The sequence below is a fragment of the Gorilla gorilla genome, chromosome 2, assembly GCF_029281585.2.
Source record: "Gorilla gorilla gorilla isolate KB3781 chromosome 2, NHGRI_mGorGor1-v2.1_pri, whole genome shotgun sequence".
Classification (NCBI taxonomy): Eukaryota; Metazoa; Chordata; class Mammalia; order Primates; family Hominidae; genus Gorilla; species Gorilla gorilla.
Window position 1 is genome coordinate 72829363 of NC_086017.1, and position 27390 is coordinate 72856752.

The window sequence follows — 27390 nt, forward strand, 5'->3', positions numbered from 1 at the left end:
TCATGTTGGCATTTTTACACTGGAATGGTCAGAACATGAAATTTCTAACTAAACATTCTCTTGACTTGAAAGGTGAAAAGTGACCCATCATTTTCCTTAACTCTAGAGAAAATTGTGGCCTCTCTTTTGTCTAGTAAGTTCTGTTATCTGCTTCAGAAGTCCCAGCTATTAGCATCTTTGTAAAACAATTCATTTCAATAGCACATCTTCTTTGTTTCTACTGAGGTTCTATCCTTAACTGACTTCACTGAGTTCTGTTTAAACCCTTTCCAAATGAGTCTCCTGAGTTTCATGGGAATACCCCAAGGCTCAGTTAGGGAGAACCTAGGATGCATGAAGTGGCCCTGGGTGAACCATATCATAGAATCCAGTTCTTATTTTCCTAGATTCTATAGACTTGACTTTGCAGCAGAGTGCTTATGTTAGTGTAATATTGAAAGAGGCAAAGTGGCTAGGACCTGGGCTCAAGAGCTATGCTCTCTGATGGGCTAGCTACAAGTCACATGCAATTACTGAAAACTTGAAATGTGGCTGCTGAAACTGAGAAACTGAATTTTAAATTTCATTTAATATTAATTAAAATTAAAATTAAAAAATGAATACTGAGTTCAGGAATTGGAAAGCTTTTAGGTATGCTTAGAATAACTGAAATCTTTTCCAGCTATAAATTTTATCAAATCTAATAAGTATTCCTGTTGAATATTTAGCATTCAAATGGATATGTGCTGCAAGTGTAAAAGGTACACTTAATATGATAAAAGAAATGTTAAATACCTTATTAATCTTTACCTTGATTATATATTAAAATGATAATATTTTAGATATTGGGTTAAATAACAAATATTGGTAAAATTAATTTCATCTATTTGTTTTTACTTTTTAAATGTGGCTACTAAAAAATTAAAAACTGCATGTTTGACTCCAATTACATTTCTGTTGGACAGAACTGCTCTAGAATAGGACTATTGAGTTCAAATCTTACGTCTTATAAGCTGTGTAGCCTTTGGCAAATCATTTAAATGCTCTGGGCTGTGTGAGACCTATTTATAATAGTAATGTTCATCCTTTGCTCTCTATTTTTTAAGAGCTAATGTGAGATAATATATACCGTGTGCTTCACACAATGCCTAATATAACATAACATGCATTAAATATTAGCTCTGAATGTATTTAGTTTGTATAAACATTATTGCATTGCATATTTTTAAAAATCTATATCACAGCTTTAATTTGAGGAAATACAAAGATACTGTTACCATATTTTTAATTCCATTGTGGGGCCACATTCCTCTGGTTTTCTTCAAAAATGAAGACCAATACAATATTAATTCAAGCAATTAGGAAATAGAATGGTGTGTTTGAAAGAATACTGTTCTTGGAGTCAAGTCAAGGCATGTGCCTCTTGTTTTTTCTTGTTTTTTTTTTTTTTTTTTTTTTTAGGGGGAGACGGTGTCTCGCTCTGTCGCCCAGGCTGTAGTGCAGTGTCGCCATCTCAGCTCACTGCAACCTCTGCCTCCTGGGCTTCCTGAGTAGCTGGGATTACAAACACGCACCACCACGCCCAGCTAATTTTTGTATTTTTAGTAGAGATGGGGTTTTACCACATTGGTCAGGCTGGTCTCGAACTCCTGACCTTGTGATCCACCCACCTCGGCCTCCTAAAGTGCTGGGATTACAGGCGGAAGCCATCGCGCCTGGCCAGGCATGTGCCTCTTAAGGAAGAGTATCCCTAGATACTTTCCATGCATCCCTACTCTGCTTTAGTCTCACAGTGCGACCTTGTTTCACTCACCTTTTGTCTCTGCACCTCAGTTTCTCTGTATATGTCACTGATGTTGTGCTGAATAATTATTAAATTTCTTTTCAGATATAAAGTCCTGAAATTTCTTTGAAATTGAGGAGCATGGAGCTATATATAGTTAGAGAGAAACCCAGTTGGTAAAGTGGGAAGAGGAAAATCAGAGCTCAGTGTTTAATAGTGCAAGTTTCTTCAAACAGGCTCTCAGTCTAGGACTTTTTCTGATGAGTCCTGCTGAGGTTCGTGAACCTACCCCAAGGCTCAGTTAACTGAACTAAGAAGGACTCCAGATGCATGAAGGGGCTTTGTGGGAACCACGTCATAACATTTTGTTCTCATTTCCCTGGATTCTATAGAGAAGGCCTCATGGCACTAACGTGTTCTTAAAGGAGACATGGTAGAATAGTAGTAGTTATTGAATCCCTAAATAATAATGATAGTTAATGCATAAATCTCTTGCCATGAACTAAACGCTGTTCCTTTTGGTTTATAAACATTACTCATTTGACACTCATAACCCTGAGATAAGTTTTGTCACAGTGTCTACTTTCTGATGAGACATGTAGGCAGAGGGTTTAGACAACCTGGCCAAGGTCTCACCACTAGCACTGCATTCAAACACAGACGGTCCAACTCCTGTGGACTTAACACTGTACTATGGTGGCCTACTGAGGACAAGCACCATGTCCAGTGCTGGGGTTACTGGGTAAAATGTGACATAGGGTCCCTGCTTTCATAGTATGAAGACCGTTTTGTAGAGACAGACTTAAAACAAGTGAAAATGATTATACACCTTACATGCATTAAGAGCTAATGTGTATTGCATACTTATGTGCAAGGCATTGTGTGAAGCTCATGGTTTACATCATCTTAATGGTGTCTTTACCAAAAGGGGAAACATCTACAAATGCAATGAAGAAGATGTGAGGAATAATATAATAGCATATAAGGGAGAGCCTTGACCTACTTTTGATGCATGGAGAATATCTAGGGACTTCTTCCTTAAGAAAAAGAAATTTCAGCTGACATCTGAAGGTTGCATAACAGCTATACAGCAAAGTACATGTGTGTGTGTATGTGTGTATATGTGTGTGGTGGATATTAGTGTAAATGGTGGAGAATATTACAGACGAATGGAACCCTGAGGTGTTGCACTCAGTTGCTGTATATGTAGTTGGTAATGTTTTGAGGTTGTTTTTAATCTCACCATCATTCATTTGTTATCTTGCGTTTAGTCATGGACTCTACCGTTACTTCCTTGGGGAGACCCTCTCTGACTATTCCAAGCAAGTTAGTTCTCCTCTTGATATGCTCTCAATAGGAATGTACCTACCTCTGCTCAGCCCTTAGAATTAAATTTAAATTTATTTGCATTATTCTTGGATTAGTGTCTATCTCGCACCAGACTATAAGATCTATTAGGGCAGAGACCGAATTTGGCATTGCTCAACATTACGTTCCTAGAACTCAAAATTTGTTGAATAAATGAATCACAAAGTATTTTAGATTAATATTATTAGCCTAAAATTATCACTGTGAGTTCACGTTTAGTCCTTAAACCATACACCCCCAGTTGAAATAAAAATGAATTTTAGATTTTGGACTATGTAGTTTACTAGTAAGGCACATAGAGTTGGCCTCACCTGCGTTTGCAACAATGCCTTTACAAATAATCTATATTCATGTTGTTTTCTGAGAAATATGTATTATGCAAAAGCACACTGACAGGTGTATGAATGAGTTGGTAAAATAGGCAATCTAAAAGTTTCTCTATTCTTTGAAGAGAAATGGGTAACTGTCTTTAAAAAAATAAATTATAGAACATTTTACATTTTTTTCTGACTTTCCTATGTAGTGAATCAAATACATTATTTATAATTAGTGCCTTTTGGCTTCTTTTCCGCATGGTTTTTCTTTTAATGCTTTTAAAAAACATAAACAATATAAGTAAGGTATTTTGTATTACATCAAATAAAGTAGCTATATGAAAGATTATATATTCTAGCATTTTATTTATGTAAAGTTGAAAAGCAGGCAAAATTAACCTATTAAATTAGATGTCAAGTGAGTAGTTAGCTTTGCGGAGGGCAAAGAGTATAAGAGACTGAGAGAGGCTTCTGGGGGGCTGGTGATGTTCTGTTTCTTGATCTAAGTGCTTGTTACAGGGGTGTGCTCAGTTTGTAAAAATTCATTCTGCTGCACAATTATGATTTGTGCATTCTTCTATACATATATTGCACTTCAATGAAGTTTTACAAATTAAGACAAATTAATGAAGCAAGGAATTACCATTTACTTGGACATCGTCAAAGGCAAATGAAAGGTTATATTAAAGTAACTAAGTGAAATATATTTCAGAAAAAAATGCCCACGTTAGATTAGGCTAATTGAAGAGGTAGCATTGTGTTCTGATCAATATCTCGGGAGAGATATTGACTGAAGAGGTAGCATTGTATCTGAGAAGAACTTCTGTGTGCTATTCATCCTGGGTGGCCGAGTCTTGTGTCCGGGGAACACTAGAGACTCTATAGATTTGGAAACAGAATTCAGATCCCAGCAGGTTTGTGAGGCTGATTCAAGACCACTACATTCTATCATGGGTAATATCTACTGGTTCTCAAACCTGGCTGCCCATTGGAAGAACCTGGGAGCTTTAAAGAAACAATGTTGGGGTCCCATCTCCAGAGATGTTCAGATGAAATTCTAATGGGGCCTGGACACTGGAATTTTTTAAAGCTCCCCTGGTGATTCTGATATGTATCAAAGTTTGAGAATCACTGTTCTCTACTATACGATTAAACTATACTATCATACTATACTATGCAATGCTGTGCTATAATAAAGTGTACAACTATTTCAATGTTACATATGCTTGAGAATACATATGTTTGTAATGTAAAGCAATACATGGAAATGATAAGCACCAAATTCAGGATAGTGAGTACTTCTGGGAGAGAGGGAGGGTACTGAATGCAGGAAGGATACGTGGGTGACTTCAGGACACACACATACATAATTTTGTATAATCTTTTATTTATTTTAGATGTGTTTTTATTTTTGTTAAGCTGGATGGTGAACACAGAAAAGGTTGAACTCATTCATTCATTACAGTTATCGATTAAGCCCCTGCCCAGTCTCAGACTGTTTTCTAGGTTCTGGGGCTGTAACAAGGAAAAAAACAGAATTCCTGACTTCATGTAAGTAATATTTAGTTAGGGTGACCAGATAATAAATAAACACACAGCAAATTATGCTCTATAAAGTTGTGGTTAGTTCTATGGAGAAAAACAAAGACAGATAAGGGGAGATGAAATGCTGAGACCAGAGTGGGAGGCAGATAACTATTTCACTCAGGGTTGCCAGGAAAAAGGCCTTTCTGATAAGACATTTCAGAGAGACCCAAAGAAATTGGGGGAAGGAGTCAAACAGATACTTAGAAGCAGAGTACTGAAGGCAAAGGGAGCATCGAGTACCAATGCTGTGGGGCTGACACACGGACACAGGTGTGCCAGGAGGAGTGGTTGGGAGGTAGGGACAGCATTTCATGTAAGATTGCAAGGCCAGTGTCAGGAATTTGGATTTTATTCTCTATGAGATAGGAAGTCTTTTGAGGATATTGTAGGAACGTCTTTACCTTTGTATCAATTGTATATACCTTCAGCATCTCATAGTAAGTTAAAAAATAGAAAAGTGATATCAGATACTAATATTGTAATGTGAATTGATTTATTACATTTATCTTCTATAATAAGAGAGGCTCATGGAACCTTGAGGGCCCTATGAAGGTAAGTTTGTTAAGTATGGGTCTAAAGGGCCCAAGAAGGAAGAATGTATGTGTGTGTGTGTCTGTGTGTGTGTGTGTGTGTGTCTGTGTGTGTGTGCGTGTGTGTAGGGTAGGGATCGGTCACTGAAGATAAGTTGTGCCTTCTAAATTTGATGTCAGATAACATTATCCAAATGATGTACAAATGTGCAGGGAGACCTGATCTCCATGTAGTAGGTTGGTACAATTCTTAGGAGACTAGAAAGCATGATCAATGGAGGCAGAGAGAAGTAGCAACTCAGGTCAGCACATAAACAGGAGGGCAAATTTCTGATTCCACCTTTAAAACCTTCCATTGTAAATGCCTCCTATTTCTTCTGTTTCAGTTCAGGTATGGTTGTAGAAGGATAGAAATGTTGCATTAGAATTTAAAATAACTCGATGGTTCTTAGAAGGGACTCCAGTAAATTAACTTTTTGCAGCCTGACACCATCTTCAGTCCATTTGCTCTGGGGCCAGCATGCTGCTCTGAAAAATTTCCACATTTTGAACTTTCTATTTGAAGCTCATAAAGAATGCATTGCTTTTCCTATGCTCCCAGCTTTCTACCCAAGGGAGATGGAGAACTGTCAAGGCCAAATGCTCAACTACTTATTTCTCTTAGAGGTTTTCAGACAACACACACAAGTGTTTGATGCAGGGAGAGAAAAATTCACGAGGAAAGCATTGTTGTCCCCCACCCAACATACTCTGTTGAAGTCCAGCTGGACTTCAACCACAATTTGTCTGGCAAGACACTGTAATTTATAATGTAATCAGAGTGCAATTCAATAAGGTTGTGAGTATTATCACCTCTTTATAACTAAGAAACTAAGTCTCGGAGAGGTTAGGTGGATTACCAAAGGTCTCAGGTAGGAAATGTCAGACTTAATTCTAACTGACTCCAGAACCTGAAAGCTCAATAACTATTTTTTAACTGCCTCCCATCAAAATGGAATCACTTTTGATGGCTTTATCCTCTAATTAATGAATACATTTTAATAGGCAATAATATGTCTAAGTATTTTAGTGAAGTCAGTCTCCCTTCATTTTAATAGGTTTCTGCAGCCTGTACAAAGCTCGGTTTGTTGAGGGGAGCTTGTTTTCTTCACTTAGACCAGCTTGTAATTGCAAACCACACTGACATTTCCCAGACTCCTTCTGGCATACTAACTGTTTTAAATGCTGGTCTGGTTTCATGGGAGACACTAAGGAGAACGTCAATCTCAGCTCAGGAATGTGCCCTGCATAAAAATGCAGGCTGGGTAAGGGTTTCACTTAACTGTTCCCAACTGCACATTGTAAAAATTCATATTTGGTATTAAAGTAATTTATCTACATTCAGTTCAATTTTGGGAATGTTTATTGAGCACCTACTAGCTTCTAAGTGCTGTGACCCAGGCTACAGTGGAGGCAGAGATGAATAAACCTAAGCCAAGTTTTCCTAGGAAGTGGCAATAGTAGTATCCTCAGCTCTTCATGTATCGGAGATTTTGGTATTAATTAACATTAGTGCTAAGAGTAATATCCAGCCATGGACATGTTTACAATTGGGGCAATGTCTGCTCATTAGACACATTTGATTGTAAAGGATCCTGAGACTACATAGGTTTAGTGCTGTTGATATGATTTCTTGCCCCTGTCCCAAATAAATTATTTGCCTTGCATGGAAATACTTACTCACTGCTGTCTCCTGTTGGCTCATATTAATGCCTAGTTTAAATTTTTTTAAAATCACATAAATGTTGTGGGAAGGGACATTGAAGATAGAACAACAGGTATTATCTATGAACATCAAAATTCATCCAATCAGCTAATGTGTATTAAATACCTATTACATGCCATATATTTCAAAACTGGGACTAACCTTGGAAAGTACAGTGAATGTATATGGCATAAAAGCCACTAAAGCTATATTCATACAATGAAATTCTGCTTAGAAATAATAAGGAATGCACTATTAATACATGCAACAACATAGATGCATCTCAAGAACATGCTGAGAACAAAGTCAGACACTAAAGATTATACACTGGGTATATTCATTGTTATGTAATTAATAACTGAATAAACCAGACAACTATCAAATAGTCTCATAATTTTGAAGCTGGTTTGTGAGAAATTATCCTTGGCCATACAATCTAAAGGAGACTCTATTTTTTCATAACACTATAATTTGTAATTATCGATTCATTTATTGATTTATATGCTGATCAACTGTCTCTCTACTCGATTATAAGTCCCAAAGGGCAGGACTTACGTGTTCATCGTTTGCCACTATATACCCAATGGTTTATATGGTGTCCAGCATTAATAAAATGCTCAATAGATATTTGTTGCAATAATAATTGCAAGCTTCTTGAGGAGAACAGTGGCTTATTTTTCTTTATATCTCTGATAACTCACAATAAGGTCACAAAGAGGGGCTCTCAAAAATACTATTTGAAGGAAAATAGGAAATCACTAGAAAAAATCTATGGCTCATCATCTAGAAACAAGTTAAGTGATGTAGGGTCCTTCATTAAAATTTGGATGGATGGCTAAGAAAGGAACTTTAGTTTATTGAGTAAATGATGCAAATGAGTTTTCATTTAAGCTACTTTCAACTAGTTAATGGAATAGATAACGTGAAAGGTGAATTAACCTTTAAGTTAACCTTTATTTTAGACATTTCGGAGAGATAGCAGGGTCTAGATGAGTGTTCTCAGCCCTGACGGGAATGCTTTACAAATTACAGGTGACTGGGCCTGCCTCTATCCCTAGAGGTTATGATTCAGTTGTTCTGAATGGACTGTGGGTATCGATAGCTTAAAAAGCTTTCCATGTGGTTCTAATGTTCTGTCAGGGCTGAGAACCATTGTCAATGGAAGAAATGATATATAAGATGGGCTTTGTTCAGAAAGCAGGATTCAAAACCCATTTCAGTCGCTTTCTAGCTGTGTAACCTGGTGCAGATTACTTAATCTCCCAGAGCCTTTGGGTTCACATTTATGAAATAGGATAATAACGTTCTTTTAAGGTGGTGAACATTAAAAATTACTTGAAGTGCCAATACATAGTAGGTTAATCATAATTGATCACTACCTATTTTTATATTTAAGGCTATATAGGTAAAATTTTTTGGTTTGTTTTATTCAGTTTTATCTCAAGCAACTTGAGTACATTTATATTGAGAGTATAGTAATAGCATCTTATCCGGGCTATGGAGATAGAACCTGCATCTTTAAGAGATCAAATTGGCAAATAAGGTGACAGCTTCATTACCAAGGCTATCCTTTGAATGATAGACCCTCTACTCACATTATTCCAAGTGAGATTTAAAGACATGGATAAATTGGAAATAAAAATTAATAATATCTAACCTTTCTTAAGTATTTACCATGAGCCAGGCACTGTTTTATATGCTCTGTATGTACCATTTCATTCAGTCTTTAGAACATCCCTCTGGTTCTTCAGATTTCTTATTTTTATCTCCGTTTTACCATTAAGGAAAACAAGGCACAAAGATACAAAATAATTTGCCTGAGTCCCATAGTTGTTAAATGACAAAGCAAAGATTTGGACTCAGGCAGTCTGATTTTTGTTGCCTCATTCTTTCTTTGTCTTGTCCTGCCTTCCCCTCCCCTCCCCTCCCCTCCCCTCCCCTCCCCTCCCCTCCCCTCCCCTCCCCTCCCCTCCCCGGCTCTCCCCGGCTCTCCCCGGCTCTCCCCGGCTCTCCCCGGCTCTCTTCTCCCCTCTTCTCTCTTTTCAGGGTCTCTTGCTCTGTCACCCAGGCTGGAAAACAGTGGTGCGATCACAGCTCACTGCAGGCTCTACCTCCCCAGGTTCAGGTGATCCTCCCACCCCAGCCTCCCAAGTAGCTGGGACTACGGGCAGGTGCCACCACACCTAGCTAATTTTTGTGTTTTCTTTAGAGTTGCGGTTTCTCCATGTTGCCCAGGCTGGTCTCGAACTCCTGGGCTCAAGTGACCCACCCACTCAGCCCCCAAAAATGTTGGGATTACTGGCCTCAGTCACTTTGCGCAATTTTCTCTTGTTATTTTAGTAAGTATTTTCAGCTGCAGCTCTCCTCGTTATCCCTCAACTGGATTATGTCTAAGAAAAAGGCTGGGAAGCTGTTATTAGTGGGCAGGAATCTCAATTAAGTTCAAGTGTTTTGTCCAGGACAACCTTAAAATTACCTTGAACTTCTTTTGTCCACTTGTTGCCTGATGTACATGTTAGGATGGGTGAAATGTGAATGACAATTTGGAATGACTCTTCCTTTTAAGTGAATGCATGGATATTTTTGGAAGCCAAATTGTCTTGGGAACTTTTGATATATCTAGAAATTGGTAGCATTGTGTTGTTTACTTCAAATTTGAAAACTGTCTATGGGAACATGACTTTGAGTCAAACTCATTCATTCCCTTATCCAGTAAACATCAACTGATCAATAACCTAAGGCCTGACTGTAGTCAGTGTTGGGTATACAATAGGAAGAAACATAGTGTCTTCCCTAAGAAACTCATCATCTTGGAATGGGCTGAAAGGTACTTATGTTCTTTTCCCTTGACTCTGTCAGCCAACATTCTGTATGAGGATAACTAAAGGGAGTTTGAAGAACTGAGTCTTCATTCTGGCCCCACCTGCACTGTGGTCCAGCCTTGTGCCTGGAGGGCAGGGTCTGCAGTCCAGTAGAACTTGGTTTTAATCCCTGCTCCGCTTCTCAACGGTGTCATCCTGGACAGTTTACCTAGTCTCTCTGGGTTTCCCATATCTAAAATGATGCCAATGAAAGGCCTTTTCTCATAGAGTTGTGAGAATTCAAGAGTTATCATGTGAAGCTTTTATCATAGTGTCTCACACATACTGAATGCTTGGTAAGTGCTCAGGATGATGATAATGATGATTTATCTTTAGAATGTTTTGTTTTATGTTGATCTTCTCTACAAAGGAAACTCTAAGATTTCTTCCATTTATAGCATCCTTGGATTCTAAAACATAGAACAAGCGGAAGCAAACTAGGAAAGAACTTTTTAGCTCCTACAGGGGTCATGTGCATGAAAACCTTGAATATTGTCTAGCTGGAAACAGTACTGACCCACTACCAGGAAATAAGGATAATTATTTTAACATTTTAAGAAAATAAGCAAATGTCTCTGCTAATAGGTTAATAGTAAAGAAGCACCTCCCTGCTCATCAGGACTTTATTTATTTGAGACATTTTCCAGTTTTTCCTCCCACACAGTACAATGTGTTAAACAGGTTGGTGAAGCTTTATTTTGCCCAATTGAAAACAGACTTTCCTGAGGTTTTGGCCAACAGCCGAACTTGGTGTTTTTATTTATGGCATTCTCTGCTGCATTTCTGCTGCCAAACACACACATACTGGAGGCCCGATTAATTTTGTGCTTTTCTTGCAGAGTGATTTAGAATAACTGAGGCTGTTCAGATTCTCAGGAGTCGTTTCCTTTGAAAACAAGTACAGTTTGGGTTTGGGCAGAGTAGAGCAATTTGAAGTTAATGGAGTGCCTTAAGTTTTTAAAGAGGGCTACATTTTGCAAACCTTTGAAGTTTGGGAACTGGTGAGCATCAATAACTGCCAAGGATCTGGGCCACCGTAATAATAAGATTGCCATGCTTAGTAGCTGGCATCTTGAGAATGGTAGCCCCTGTGCTCCCACCCTCATTTTTCAATGTTTTCAGTTGGGCACATAACAGTTTGCTAAGGAATAAAGTGCAGCGATGTAGTATATAAATCTGCTGCTAAAAATTCAACTCATCAGCTCATTTTTTTCTCTCCCTGGTATTACTCCAAATGGTGCTTAAAAGGCCCATGCTTGCAAACTATAGTGCTTTGTCCTTGGCCTGGCTCTCAGATGGTCTGGATTCTGAAGAGGAGAGAGAAGGCTCTGTCCCCTTGCCTTCAAATTGGCAATCCCCAGGGATGATTTATCCTGACAGCACAACTCTGCAGCTCTGCTCTAGTCTTGGAATTTGCTGACAAGGTACAGTTACTGATGGAAAAGATACCAAAGCAGGAAAAATTGAAAACCATGGAAACACGATCAAGTTTCTAAACATAAGCTCAACATACCCTTCCACACACCTTTTATTCATGCAGAGAATCATGTTCCTCTATCAAAGACCCACAACCTGACCTTCTTTAAGTAAACTTCTGCTCATTCTTCAAGATTCAGCACAAATGTCACCTGTACCTAAAGACTTCTTTGAGAGCCGAGTGGAGAACTTTAATATGTTCAAAGCAGTTATTCATGTACTGTATCTCCCCCTCACTAGCAGGTAGTCCTTTTCAGAGCAAGGACACATTTTGTTCAACTTTCTATCTCTAAACCATTTACTGAAGAGAGAACAGAATCTGACACTCAGCAGGTCCCTGCTTGCTGCTGCCATGCCTGGAGGTGCAGGATCTTGCTTCCTCTCTCAGGGCAGGAAGATTGGGCAGCTCAGGGGCTGAGCATGAAGGATTTTTAACCCATCTCTTGCTTTTATTATTTTCCTTGTCACTGATAGGTATCCTTTGGATTCACTTTTCTTCATATCAGAGTGGTCAGCTCTGACTCATGTGTGGGAAGGGGATCTGGACAAATGGACACCTCTCACCTCTTGTTTAATTCCAAGTATTTAGGTGTTTTAAAGTCTAGCTGGGATTTGTTTTAATCAAGCATAGAGATACATGCAGATGTGGAAACGGCAGGAAGACTGTACGTATTCAGATACCTAGAAACAGGAAGCCCAGCATTCCACATAGGGCCACATGAGGAAGCCGTAGGGTCAGGAGGAGGCAGAGTAAGGAAGGAACATGGCAAGGCAAGCACCCTTATTGTGGTTTCTGCAGGAAGAAATGTGAGAGGTGGGGTAAACAGGGTTAGAACTGGCTAGTTGGGGTACTTTCAGTGCTGGGCCTGGGAGCTGTTCCTAGTTGTCTGGTATCTTGCCCTGGGGTGATTATAGAAGGTGAATATTAGCCCAGAATGTAAGAGCTCCATAAAGAAGACTGGAAATTATGGGCTTTGGATTGGTTGGTTTGCATATGAAAGGTGACCTCTCTGGGGCCAGCTGTCTGCTGTCTCTAGGAATTAGCTAGCTCAGGGAGGGGCAGTCCCTTCCAGTGTCAGAAAGGCCCCGAGATGTGAAGACATCAGAATAAAAAACTTTGCTTAATATATTAGGCCCAACTAACTCAGCAGATGACACCTTTTCTTGGTCCTTTCCAACTGCTAAGAGTTCTGCATTGAGGTTTGTAGCTAGCATCATAATATTACTTTAGATTGAAAAGTAAAATTTAAAGAAAGATGAAAGAATTAAGAAAGAAAAGGAAAAGCAAAGAAAGAATATTTTTTAAAAGGATAAAAGGTAGTGGAAAGAAAGGAACAAAGCTCAGGTAAGTTCCCAGAATGTATTTGATGAATGGATGAATAAATAAATAAACAGGCCAGGCACAGTGGCTCACAACTAAACCCAGCATTTCGGGAGGCCAAGGCAGGAGAATTGCTTAAGGCTACGAGTTGGAGACCAGCCCAGACAACTTAGTGAGACCCAGTCTCCACAAAAAAAAGTCAAAAAAAAATTAGTCTTAGCTACTGGGAAGCTGAGATGGGAGGATCTCTTGAGGCCAGGAGTTCGAGGCTGCAGTGAACTCTGATTGTACCACTGCATTTCAGACTGGGTGATAGAGGGAGGTCCTGTCTCTAAAAAATAAATGAATGAATGAATGAATCAATAAATGATCAAATCTCTATCTTCCTGTCTAATCATATTCACATGAATGCAAATCCTTGTGTTAGAGCCAACAGAAATATTTGCAATTTTACCATTAATTTTAATTATGTAATAAGACACTTCGTACACTGTCAATTTCAGCTATCACTGAGCAGATGGATAGATGTGTTTTCCGCAGCCCTAAAATTACAGCTTGTAAGAAGACTGCCTAGTTAGTCAACTTGGAAGGTGGTTTCTGTACAATCACTTAAGGAACTGTTCAATCAGTTGCTTAATCACTGAGCAATAGTTTGTTGATTTAAGCGTGGCATTTTTTATTACGCTAGCTAAAAGCCTCAGTGGAAACACTGTTCAAACTGTTACTCTGATTTCCATGTCCACCAGTGACTATGTCCAGGGGAGCCCCCGTTTTTTTAAATCTAACTTTCCAACATAGACAACAGACTTAAGAAAGGATTGGTCACTGAATTGCCTTACAAATAAGCACTGCCAATAAATGGAAGTATTTGTTTACAAATCAGCTTGTCAGAGAGGCTGGGATCAGAGAAATTTGGGAGCTAAGGGTTAGAGGATAGCAGACTCACAGATCTTGCCAAGATCAATCAAAAATGATGAGAACAAAAATAATAAGTCTCTGGGGAAATAGGATTGGTTTACAAATCTGCATGAAATTTTTCCAGATTGCCTCTGCAAAGCGGGGATCTCTGATATTGTGGTGAAGGTTAGACAGGGACCCTGCATCCAAAAAGCTGAAGACTCAATTTTTCAGTCTTTAGAGGGGATACAAATAACTGATGGTGGACAGTCAGTCTGTCATAAATTTGTAGCAGGGAGATTGATCTGAGGACAAGAGGAGATTGGGGTTATGGGCTGATACCCTTTCCTCCCCATGCAAACTTCGACTTCCATAAATTAATGTGTGTGGTAGATTGATTGCAAAAATAACCTCCGTTCTCATCTCCCTTTTCCCTGTAGCGACACCTATTGCATGGCCAATTGTTGTCAATGATTTGCTCTGGCCAATAGAATATGGTAGAAGGGAATGTGTGTCAGCCCCAAATCTGGCCTCAAAAGGCTTAGGCTTACCTGCTTCTGCTTTTTCCCTCAGGACTCTGCTTACCCTTTGTGAATAAGCCCAGTGAATCTGCTGAGTGATGAGAGAGATAGTGGGCCAGTCACTTCATTGCTCCAGGCAACACGCAGTTATCTTCCTCCAGGTAGGTCCCAGAAGACCTGCCAACTGACTGGACATGCGTAAGTGAGCCCAGCTGGGTTACCTGAGACTGGCCCAGGTCAGCAGTGCTAGCCAATGGACAAACAACATCATGAGCAAAAATTAATGTATTATATGCCACTGAGGTTTTTTGGCTGTTTGTTGTGGTACATTATTATAGCATTAGATAATGATGCAAAGTGCAGAACAGCTTTATTTGGCAGGAAGAGTAGGGGATGTGTGCTCACTTTCCATTTCTAATCAATCACCAGGTCTTACTCATCCTATATCCTGGATGAATATCTCTAATTCATCCCCTTCTCATCACTGTCCCTGCCACTCACCTAACCTGGTTATCTTCACCACTTGAAAGTTCTCATGCTGTCGTATACAACTGTGTACTTCCCTCCCAAGTATCATTATAATTTGCTCCAGTTTTGAAAGATTCTGAAGCCAGTTTTGTTGAGAGAGGAGGGCAAGAGATGAACAATATTGGGCATCTACTTTATTCTATGCACTTAATTAAGCTTATTAATAAGGCTAATCACAGACTTAACCATAATCATAATAAATTGGTAAACAATGTTTATTGAGCGCTTCTTATGTGCCAGGTCCTTAGTTCAAGGATTTACATGCTTTATTTCACTCTTCATATTCACTTTGCAATCACTCTAAGAGATTGGTCTTATCAGTGTGTCCCGCATGATACAGATAAGGAAAGAAGATTTGCCAGGTTCAATAAGTTGGCCTAGGTCACACAGCAGGTACTTGGGAGAGCATACACACACACACACACACACACACAAAAACAGACACACACACACCCTCATTTAATGATCTGTGTGAAAGTACCTGGCCCCAAATTGGATCACTCCTTCTTTGAGTTGTGGTGGGTACTAGGGATCCCCTTGAATATGTAGCCACATGCTCATGCATACAGAAACCCAGGATTCCCCTTAAGGAGAAAATGCATGCATTTTTATAGAGAGGGAGAGTGAGAGATTAGGAGGAGGAAATGGCTTTTTCCCAGACATAGAGGAAAATCTAGGCTGAGTGGGTAAGCTTTTATATTTTCTGCAGCTTAAAAAATGTAGAGTAATTAAAGCAAAACTGGTAGCAAAACTCCCAAGATAGATATTCCACGTTCTATCAGTGGCTCCCACTTCCCTCTCAGACTGAACAGCTTTGCATGTGTCTGGGAGCCTGAAAAAAGTCTATTGTTCTATTTGGGCCAATATAGCAGCAGAAATTCCCTACTGTCCGTGCTGGCATTCTACACTGGTACTCCTGTAATCCTTTGCTCCTTATTTCTACTGTCCTCAGGTTATTTCTGCAAATGTGAGAGTCCTAGAAGAGAAGTTTTCCCTCTCTTGATCTAGTAAGCTGGTTAGTGGGGAAGAAAATGAATGGAGTACCACAGCACAATCTTGTTATGGTGGTTACCAAAATCCCTTGGCCTCATTATCAACTCTACTTTGTTCTCTTATCCCATATTTAATTTATCAGAAAACCCTATTGGCCCCACCTTCAACATACATCCAGAGTACAGCCACCATCTAAGCCATCTTTGTTTTGCCTGGGTGGCAGCCGTAGCCTGCAAACGGATCCCTCTTCCTCAAAAGCACAAGTAGAGGGATGCTGTTATAATATGAGATCATGTCATTCTTTTGTTCAAAATCTACCCATGGCTCCCAGCCCACTCTTAGACAGGCCAAAGCCCTTACTGGGCACATCATACAAGGTGTAAGGCATGGCCTTTATTACTTCGCTGCTCTCATCCCCGGACCCTCTCCTCCTAGCCCACTCTGCTCCAGCCCCACTGACTACCTTGCTGCTTCCACAACAGATTCCACCTGCTCCCGCCTCAGGGTCCTTTCATTTGCAGTCCTTCCCTCCAGGAAGCTCTTACCCCAGATATCCTCACGGGTCTCTCCCTCACTTCCTTCAAGTCTTCATCCTATGTTGCTTTTACTATGCAACCTTCACTGATGGCCATATTTAAACGCGGTAACACCCTTCTATGCTCTCCACTGTCTGTTCCAACATTTTTTTTTTGCACCATAGTACTCATCATCTTTCAAATTATTATATACAAGTTACTTATTTGTTTATTTATTGGCCTTCTTCCTGTACAGAATGTAAGGTTTATGGGGCCAGAGATATTTTTCCTCTTTGGTTTATTGACAGTGCCTGGCACATCCAATGTGCTCAAAAAATTTGTGTCAAATAAATGTATGAATTTCATCCATTTATCCAGGGCATAATTTAGTATAGTGTTTAAGAAACTGGGCCATGGAATCAGCCTGCCTCTCTCAAAATTTCTGCTCTACCACTAGATAGTTGTGGGACATTTACTTCACCTCCGTAAGCCTCAGTTTCCTCATCTGCAAAATGGGTATACTCAAAGAACATGATACATGGAGAAGATGCATTCAGAATACTTAGCCTGGTGTCTGGCATGTACTGAATATTCAGTAGGTGTTAACTGTTATTATAAGTGAAAAAAATTAGTATTCAAATTCTTCTTTTGCTTTCTTTGGAGGTACAGTGTTTTCAGAAGAATAATATGTGGAAGAAGGGTATTAGCATTAAACGAATACCTCAGCTCCTTGAATCCTCACAACTATCTTATGAGATAGCGCTGTTTTCCTATTCAAAAATGAGGCCACTGAGTCTTAGCAAGGTTGAATGACATGCCCAAGGTCACATGCGGGCAGAGTTGGGATTCGCATCTAGATTTGTGTCATCCTAGTATTGGTCTTAGTCTTGCCACTGTAACACCCGCCCCCCGTCTCCTTACTTTAGCAGTCACGACCTTGAGCATTTTCATTTTGACTGAACACGTCCGCTCTTTCATGGCTCTCAGTTTGCCTATGTTTATTCTGTTTGGGTCCTCTTTTCCCTTCATTTATGCTCTTTGAAATTCTACCTGTCTTTTCAATTCCTGCTCAAAGCCATCTCCTCCCTCAGCCCTCCAATTTAACCCCTTTCTCTGCTATGCTGCAGACACACACTGCCTTCTACCCACGCATTAGTTATTCTGTATAATGTTTCTTCCACAGAAGATGGGGATCTCCTTGAGTCTATGAACTGCACAAGGCTCCTCTTTGTGTCTCTATGGTGCATGGCACAGCATAGTGCAGTCACAACATAGGCAAACCTGACTTCCAGGATCTCAACTGTGCCAGCTTGCAATGCCACCATCATATTTCCTGCTTTAAACACTCAGCAGATGCAAGTAAGCCTGCCACAGTCAATGCATTTGTCAAAACAGGCTAAGGTGTTCTACCTAGTGGCCGGAGGTAAAGCATATTGGTCTAGTGGCCATGTGAATAGGTGGTGATGCTATATCAATATCTTCAAGGAAAGACATTCATGTATTAATTGTGAGTCATAGAGTAATGCTGACCAAGAAAGAGATAGATAAACTGATACAGGGCTCTAAACACAAGTCGTACATACAGTATGGCACACAATGGTACATTAGGATTGTTTTAAAGGTGATTTTATTATATGCAATTTATGTCTGACCCTGGCACAGAATAGGCATTTGATAAATCTTTACTAAGTTATGGAGTTGATTTGAATTAAAATAAACCAATACTGTATGACTTTGAAATTGAGGGGATACCACATACCAGAAAAAGAAAATTCCTTTATTGCCCTTACATAGTTTCCTACAATTTGGTGTATATATAGAAATGTATCTTGAATGCTAAAGATAGCACAAGTAATTGAAGGTGGACTGAAGGGTGACAAGTGACTTGATTAGAAAGGAAATTTCATCTTGTCACTTATTACCTGGAATCCAAATTTATGCAAGATCAGCCAGAAGGCAATTTTCATTTTATCCAGGATAAACCAGAGCTTAAGCTCCCAAAGCCTGTCATCTTGAATGTCTCCAATAGTCACTCAAATTGTTGGTGCACTCTTGTTTAGCATGTTTATTACAATTGTCAGGCTGTCTTGATTTTTCTAAAATTACAATCTCATTATTACAGGATTTTCTGTTGAATGACACTTCATAAAAAAGACTTTGATTACTGAGTTACAAAGACAATTGTATCTTCTTGTAAAGCATACAGTCTTGGTGGTCCTACCCCATGAACTGCCTGTCCCAGGACAGTTTTACGGTGAGGCATTAGTCATGTATTGATTTTCTTCAATCTTCAGTTGAATATTTGTAGTAATTGCTGTTTCAGCAATGGTGAACCACATAGCATCGTCAGAACCTGACTCATTCTATTTCATGATGGTTAGTCTTCGTTGGCCCTCCATATACGTCTCTACCCTCACTACTTACCTTTGTGCCCTGGGAGGCTGATCTCTGTGGACTTAAACATCTAAGATCCCTCGGTTCTTGGCTTCTGGCTGGGTTTCACTAATTAAGGGGCACTGAGGGAGGATGAAAAACTAGAGGAGAGTGAGTTTGGGGTCTTTGTTACCCTGGCTCATACTTTGCTAGAACATGATCCAGTTGTGGTTTCTTGTTAAAGCCACAGGTACTGTTGAGCATCTCTCTTACAACTATAGAAACCCTCTCCAAGTTCCAGAAACTCCTCCCTCTTTTTGTGCCTTCATGACTAGATGTGGTAAAGGGATAGTCACAAACTCATTTTGGTTTGAATCATGAATCATTTAAATCATGAATTCTACTCACAACTTTGTAGTCCCTCATTATACTCTCCCCAATACCCTCACCTAAGTGTTTCCTAGTAATTCTGTTTCACAAATGCTCCAAGATCTGACTATGACATTAAAATAACAATAAAACACCTTCTGTTTATACAGCTTTTGCCGTTCCTTTTCTCCTCAAAACAACCCATGGTCTTCTCTGGCTACTTTATCCATAGTAGGGACCCTGCCATGATCTTCCACTATTTCATCCTGTTTATTTTCCTTATAACACTTATTAAAGTCTAGAGGTATATTGTTCATTTGTTGTTTATCTGTTTATAGTATTTTTCTTCCTCCAGAATGCAAGCTCTGTTTGAGTAGGGATCTTGTTTATTTTGTTAATCACTCTCTAGTAATTGATACATGGTAGAACTCAAATGAAGGAATGCATTTCTATTTGAGGAAGCAGTGGGTATGGCAGAACTAGTCATCAATTCAGGCCTGCTCAGGAAACCTGGTACCCATGAGTTAAGCTTTGGTAGCCATGCACGTCCTGGGCTCAAGCTCAGCTTTGGGCAGAATAAGACAGCAATACAGTGGGGCCCTCTGAATTCTAGATTTATCTTCAAGTATGTACCAGTCTATTCATTGTTAGATGTTATGTGTAAGTAGCAGTTCTGTTAGGCTGGAATGGCTGCAGCTGACTCTGGCATTTGGAGATAACAGTGAAGCTAGTGACCTTTAAACTCCAGGGGCTTAGAAAAGAGGTTTAAGAGATATCTTATTATTAGGAACTTGAAATATCATAGATACATGAAGTTTCAAAGAGAGAATCAGTTACAGCATTTGTGACCAGCATGGGAGCCCAGGAAACTCACTATCATGCCATTCCTTGACGGTTGAGTTAAATGACTATAATGAACTGTATGCTTCGAGGATGTTGAGGCTGAGTGGTATGTGATGGTTTTACACAGGAAGTAAATGGTGTTCATATTCTTGCCTGACATGGGATAATCTTTCAGCTGTGACAATTGCAAATTTATCTTTCCTAGCAAACAAACAACAACAAAGAAAACAATGTGGAGGTGACAGACCAAAAACAGAATATAGAAGTAGGGTGCAGGGAGAGCTCAGAGAGATCCTGAAAACTGTCAAGTCATGCACATTGAAAGGGAAACCATTACTAGCTAATGGGAAAAAAGCAACTTGTAGAATGCATGAGAGGGAAGCAAGCTCATTTTTAATTTAGTTGATCAAGACGTTGTTGTAGTTCAAGTGAACTTACAACACAAAGATTCATAATATCAATAGAAAAGCATATTGTGAAGCTCAGAATAAAGAAAATGAGGACTTGAGTCCCCAGAGTTTCTCAGAAACAAGATAATTTAAGTTCGTCCCTTAGTGTTCCCTTGAGAATCTGCCTAATCAGTCTAAAGGCTTTAGAAATGCGGCCCATTGTGTTTAGGCTCCTTTATTTAGGACTCTTACAGCTGAACCGTGTCTCTCAGTAAAAATGAGAAGCACTTAGCAGCATCTAATAGGGGGACCTTTGTCTCTTCTGCACCACCTTCATCACCACCATGGATGAGATATTTACTGAGCCTTCCAGAGAAATGCCAGGTAAACTCTGAACCTAGTACATTAGAAACACTGAAAGCTTAGGCGGCCCAGGGAAGAGGTGAGGGTGCAGAGATAAAACTGAAAGTTATGGATGAAGATAGAAATTGAATTGAGACTACAAAGGGGATTCACTTTCCTAATAGGTTTTTATTTAAGAGCTTTTTTGTGGGGGGATCATAGGCTCTATGTTATTTTAACTTCTACTTCAAAATACATTCTTGCAAGTATTGGCTTGCATTTTCAGCTTGAAATAGCTTTCCAATTTCTCATCTAACTGCAATGGGTGGCACTGGTTAAATTATGACAAGGTACAGTAGCTTTCTAAATTGTTAGGAAGAATGGATTCTCCATCATTGGGTCTGTTTCAAAAATGACTCACCTACCACCTCTTTTTCTTTAATGGGGGAGAGAATAGAACATCTTAGAAATCTTCTGAAAATGAAGATGAGTTGGCATTCTGTCCATCACAAAACATCACCTTGTGCTTTCCTAGGAATGGAGACCATTTAAATTCTTATTTCCTTTGGTTTGTGGGAGTTTATCAATTGCTTTGCTCAGCATGCAGTTTCATCACTTGCAATCTCAGAAAAGTGTCATACAAAGGTAATATTCAAAGACTGAGAATTCAATAAGGTTTCCACTCATCCCAAAACTCCCTCAAGTTAAATGGTTTAACTTTTATACTATCAACCAACTTGGCTGTGAGCACATCAGCAGCAAGGACGGCATTCTATTCATCTTCAGTGTTGCTACTTAGATTCCATAAGTGGGTTGAATAAATGAAATATAAATCTCTATTTGATCCAATTAATCTGAACTATCATCTTTTAAACACTCTGGATTCATACCACACAATTTCCCCATTCTTTTCCTTGTTATTGAGGCTGATCTTAAACAGCATGAAATGAGATAAAATGTAACAATTATCTGATAAATTGAGTAAGAGAAGATGGCTAAAATAGATGAATATATTATACTCAAGAGATTGATATATATATATGAAATGTTTTCTATATAATAAAGTCAAAATCAATTATGTCCATACAAAGATTGTACAAGAATATTCACAGAAGCTTTACTAAGAATAGTTCCAAACTGGAAACAGTGCAAATGCCCATCAAAAGGAGAGTGAATAAGCACATCGTGTATATCCACACAATGGAATAGCACTAACTAATAAAAAAGAGCTAACTGTTGATGTATACAACCAGTTGGATAAATCTCAAAAATGTTATGTTACACAAAGGAAGGCAGCTACAAAAGGATACATACTGTATGGTTTCATTTAGCAGAGGTACAAGAACAGGTAAAACTAGTCCATGGTGATAGTAATCAGAACCAAGCTTCCCTGTTGGTCTGAAGACACCACCCCGACGAAGATTTGAGTACTTCCTGCTTCCATTGGGCCAGCTGAGGGATGGAAATTGAGCTTTTTCGTGTGGCCCCATTGCCACCACTGGGTGGGAGAACGAGAGGTTGGCTTGTTTCCTTGGAGTGTAAGCACAGCTCTCTGGTTGACCCTGCTAACCCTGGGGTGGGGGTGAGGTTAGGCTTGGGGAGGGTGCAGTGGTTCTGTTGGTGTTTGGCTAGTGTAGGCTGTGCATTACCAAAAAGGTTTTCTGTTGTTAGTTTACTCTTTTCCTGGTCCTTTGGTTAGGAAAAATGGGCTTTTGTTGGAGCTTCTTTGTCTATGCTAGTTGGTGGTTCAGAGCTGAGGCTTCTGCAGCACCCTGTCCTAGATACACAAGAGGTAACAAAGGAGCCCAGGGACCTCACACTGTATCATTCCTCAATGCCCAAAGTTTCTAGGCTGTATTCCTTCTTCTCTCCATTTTTCAGAGCATTCCCTTGCTGTTTATTATGTTATGTCCAGGAATTTTTAGTTGTATGAGGGAAAACCTGAATAGAGTGGGACTACTCCATCTTCTCCACAACCGGAAATCTTCTGCTCCATTCTGTTTCCATATCAACATTGAATAACATAAGCCAACGGAGAGCTGGCACATAGTGGGTGCTCAGTAAATGCTGGTTGATCTGGAATCTAAGTCTTGGTCAATTAGACCCATCTACACATTGTTGAAGGGTTGGAACTTGGTTATCTTCTTTGAATTTGCCAATTTCCATTGAAGCTCTTCTCTACAGTATAATAATTCTTCTCACAATTTTGAGCAGAAGTCTCTAGGCTAAGTATTGAATTCTAGTACCCAAATAGGCATGGCACCTCAGTTATTCTAGGGTTGGCCAAGTTTCTGGATTTCTGATCCTGGAATTTGTTTCTACCTTTTCTGACTTTTTAGAACAATCATTTATTTTAACTTGTTGCTGTTTTTTGTTGTTGTTGTTTTTTGAGTTTTCATAAACTTCATGCTTTGTTGCAACCAAGGAATAATAGAATTTGGATTTTCAAACCCTTTGAGGTGTTTGAGTTAGAGGTCCTATAAAACTGTAAATTGCTACAATTATTGCTATTATTTAGCTGCTAACCAAATAAAAGCAACAGTCTGGGTCTTCAAAAATTGTTTTTGTAATTTTTTTCTTGTATAGAATGTTGCAATTTCAATAGGTCTTTTACAATTTCTAGAGGCTTTTGCTTTTAACATCAGTAATATTCTTCTACACATGTGTGACAGGGATAACTCATAAGGTAAAACACATTCTGCCTCATTTTTACGTGTAGTGAAAAGAATAATTAAATTCTTCAGGGAAACCCCAAATGAGGGCTCTTGAGACTAACAAACCCCTGTTACCCTATGTTGAAAGCAGCAGTATACTCAGGGAACAACAATAACCAATTTGTTTATGGATTCATTTTGAACTGTATTTTACTCATTTCATTGTATTTTATTTGAAAAATGCTTTTGTGAAATTGTAGAAAGCTATGTCTATCAGAGAATCCCTATCTATAGGTATTATTAGGCACAACAGATTCAATTAGAAAGTTTAAAAATATTTACATAAGTAAGGACTGCCCACCTGGTCTAGCGACCCTCCAATGGCTTTGATATCTTCATGACTGTCACGGAAGAGAGAACTCCTGCTCCATGGGCTCCTTGTTTATTCCTACCTCCCAGGCTCACCATTGTAATCTGACTTAGGAGGCCGCCAAAGCCATTCCTGTGATGCTCTACAGCAGAGGTTGGCAAACAACAGTCCACAGGCCAGATTTGGCCCATGACCTGTGTTTGTAAGTAAAGTTTGATTGAAACATAGCTTACATATTGTCTAAGGCTGCCTTCATGCCACAAAAGCACAGTTCAGTAGTGGCAGCAGAGTCCATACGGTCCACAAGACCACCATCTTTACTCTCTTTCCCTTTATAAATAAAGATTTTGGACCACTGCTCTACATCTCACTGTCTCCTTTGCTGATTCTGCCCCATCTTCCTGATTTGTGAACACTACCATCTACTAGGGCTTAGTTCTTAGACATTCGTCATCTCTTCATTGACTCCTTAGGTCAGGGGTTCTCAACCCCAGCTGCTCTGAAGAATCGGTTGGGATGCTTTTTTAAAATATCACTGCCTTGGTGTCACCCCCAGAAGTTTCGATTTAATTGGTCTGGCATAGGGCTCAGTCCTCAGTACTTTCTAAAAGTTTCCCAGGTGATTACAATGTACAGCCAGGATTCAGAACTATTACTGTAGATGATTTTTGTCTACTTTCAAGGCTTTCTATTAACTATATCTTAACAGCTTCCAACCTATATCTCTAGTCCCCATTTCTCCCCTGAATTTCATATTTGGGTCTCCAACCCCTTATTTGGCATTTCCACTTGAATTTGTAATTGGCATCTGAAACTTGACGTGTTTAAATCAGAACTCTCACACTGCTCCTCCCATGTCTCAGTAAACAGCATTCCATTCTTTCATTTGCTCAGGACAAAATTCTTAGTCATTCTGGACTCCTCCCTTTCTCTCATGTTCCATCTCTAATCCATTAGCAAATCCTGCTGTGCCTTCTAAATATATTAGCATCTCTCCTGCTATCACCTGGTCACAGCTAGGGTCATCTCTCACCCAAATTTTGCAATGTTCTCCTATTGTCATAGTCTCCTTGTTTCTTCCTTGGCCCTCTGCAGTCTATTGTTAAAACAGAAGCTAGAATGACTCTGACCGAACAAGAGTCAGATAAAGTCACACAATATTACCCTACCAGGGACATTTGCTCTGACCACAAAATCTGAAGTTGCTGTCCTAACTCTTATTTCTTTCATTTTGCTTTATTTTTCCCCAAAGCACTTCCATGAGATATTCTTATTTGTTTATGATCTGTCTTCCCTTCACTGGAATGCATGCTGCAGTTAGAGCAGAGCTACCGTATTGTACAACCCTAGAGGGTGCACATAATAGTTAATGTGAATGTGCTCCTGAAAATTATTGTGCAGTGCACAGCCTGAGCAGCCATATGAGGTAAGCCTGTAATCAAGCAAAGGGCTTGGTTTGTTCACTGCTGTGTTTCCAAAGCCTTGATCTGTGCCCAACACAAAGGAAGCTCTTAAAAATGATTATTGGAATATATACCACTTATATAATAATTTTGCCTGCATGTATAATCATGAAAAAGATGCTTTGAGGTACTTTCAAGAATACTGTTTATAATATAACATTCTCATTCATCTGAACTTTTCATATAACTGGCAAAAGTTTTTGTCCCTTTTTTATTTTTTATTTTTGTGTGTACATGGTACCCCTCATTTAAAAAATTTTCCTGGTATCCTTATTTTTCTTTTCCTTTTTTTCCCTTGGGACAACATGATATTTTCTGTAACTTATTAGAAGTGTAGCCCCTATCATTCTTTATCACCAAACTCTGCTTTTTTCAAAAAAAAAAAAAAACCACGCACTTTTAACCTAGCATGATATAAGTATTCATTTTTTGTATCTCTCTCTTACTGGGCTGTGAACTCCATACATATGAGGATTTTTTGTTGTTGTTCATATCTTGGTCCATAGCAGGTGCTTGATAAGTATTCTCTGCAAGGAAGGGAGGAAGGGACGGATGGACAGATGGAGGGAGGGAGGAAAGAAGGCAGGCAGAGGGACATAGTACAACTCAGAGGGATGATAGAATCAGAAAAATTGGCAGTAAATGCACAGAAGCCTTGCTCATTTGTCAGCATGTCTGATGCACACAGACAGCCAGAGCAGGTTCTCAGTAATATGGATTGATAGTCTTCATCAATTAAAATCCAAAGATTGTTTCCAAATGCTCATTTCTGGACAAAAAAAATCTACATAAAATATGCGCCCATATGTACTCATTAAAATCATAAACATTTTATGGTTTTAGAAATAAAATCAATAGGGATAGTAGAATTTAAATAAAAAATAATTTTAATAAATATTCACATGTGTAATCTAACTTGAGTAATACAGGAAAAAAGTGAATACCATTAAATAATTAGAAACGACACCATATAAAAATTATTTTAAAATTATTTTCACAAAAGAATGGAACATAGGCCCTTTACAGCAAATAAAACTCTAGAATCCTAGTTTTGGAAATCACATTTATTTTATTTATTTATTTATTTATTTGTTTATTTTTGTTAAGCATTGTATTTATATCAACTTACTATCATTATCTTTTTTTTTTTTGGTACTATGCTCCTCTTTTTTTCTTCTGCCTTGAAAATAAATATTCCTTGAATTAAAATACAAGAATGAACAGAAATGAATACTGTTCCAAAATCTGAAAACACATTTTCCCCCCATTACCAGTAGATCTTGATCTGCTCCAGAAATTCTTTATGATGATGGAGGGAAGAGCAAACAAATTGATAGGTAGGGACAGAAACATTGACTACAGTTGAATAGAAATAGTCATACTTTCTAAAATTCTTTCCAATGTCCTTATATTTCTTGAATTATGCATCATGTACGTCTTCATAAAATGTCACCAATGTCTCCTCCAGTCAGTCTGTAACTGCTATATCTGTGAAATTATTTGTCTTGAGCCACATAATTGCATATTGTGAGCAACTCATCTTTCAGAAGCTAGAGGAAAGAAACTCAATCTCAAAATTACACCTTTCTTATCTATAGATGAGGGGGAAATGTCTTATATATACTGTCACTTTTTCTCAGCAAAACCGCCATCTCTTTAAAAATCATGGTTTGAAAGCAGTAAATGATGCAGAACAACAAGCTGTCAGGAAAGACAGGGGACATTTAAGACCTTGCATAACATTTGTAAAAATTCTCAGCGTCAAAGCAGAAATCGTCATCTTGAGAAAGATTGCACTGAATTCAAATGACTGACTTTTACATAGCTAGAAGAGTATCTTTATCTTAAAGAAAAAACTTTCTTGGACAGAAAATAATTCTGCTCAAGTTATGTCTTTTCTAGGTTCTTTGCGTTGACAACTTGTTAATAAAAAGCCTGGTAAACTGATGATATTTTAATTTCTTTTGATCTTAACTCCTTTAGTCAGCTGAAGCACAGTAAAGGCTAAACACCATTGGGAAATTGAGAGTGGCGGATGTAGTTTTCCTTGGAGGAAGAAAAATGTATATAAGTAAGGAGGAATAAGCTGACATGAATGGTTGCTTTTTCATTTGAACAATGAAGAAAAATGAGTAGAATGGAGAGAATTCAAATGAGAAGAAAGTTGTTT

The 27390-nt window shown here is 38.8% G+C and overlaps 1 long non-coding RNA gene across 12 annotated transcripts in view; it reads left to right on the top strand.

The window, feature by feature from the left end:
* The window catches only part of LOC129532271 (uncharacterized), a 192985-nt gene that overhangs the window by 19212 nt on the left and 146383 nt on the right, over positions 1-27390 (top strand). For 10 of the 12 annotated variants that reach the window (XR_010132842.1, XR_010132848.1, XR_010132845.1 and 7 more), the window contains exon 3: positions 14434-14542. This is a non-coding gene — a long non-coding RNA (uncharacterized lncRNA). Of the gene's footprint in view, positions 1-14433; positions 14580-27390 lie in introns of all 12 variants that reach the window. The other 2 variants (XR_010132844.1, XR_010132850.1) reach the window with 1 other exon arrangement.